The following is a 210-nucleotide window of genomic DNA, read 5'->3' as shown; positions in this document are numbered from 1 at the left end:
TATGTATATATTTTTAGAAGGACCAATATACAGCTTCATTTTCTAACCAAAGAGTAGATATTTGAGATCAGATTGACCAGTACGATAAAACGTCAATTTTATATATAAGGGCTTAATACATGCACGTTGTGTTACTATGCTTTTTTATATATTGTCAAACTAATATATAAATAAATACTGCAAGAGGATTGATTATAGTAAAACAAAAAC

Source organism: Pieris rapae, chromosome 5 (genome assembly GCF_905147795.1).
Source record: "Pieris rapae chromosome 5, ilPieRapa1.1, whole genome shotgun sequence".
In the NCBI taxonomy this organism is placed as follows: Eukaryota; Metazoa; Arthropoda; class Insecta; order Lepidoptera; family Pieridae; genus Pieris; species Pieris rapae.
This window is presented reverse-complemented; position numbering follows the sequence as displayed.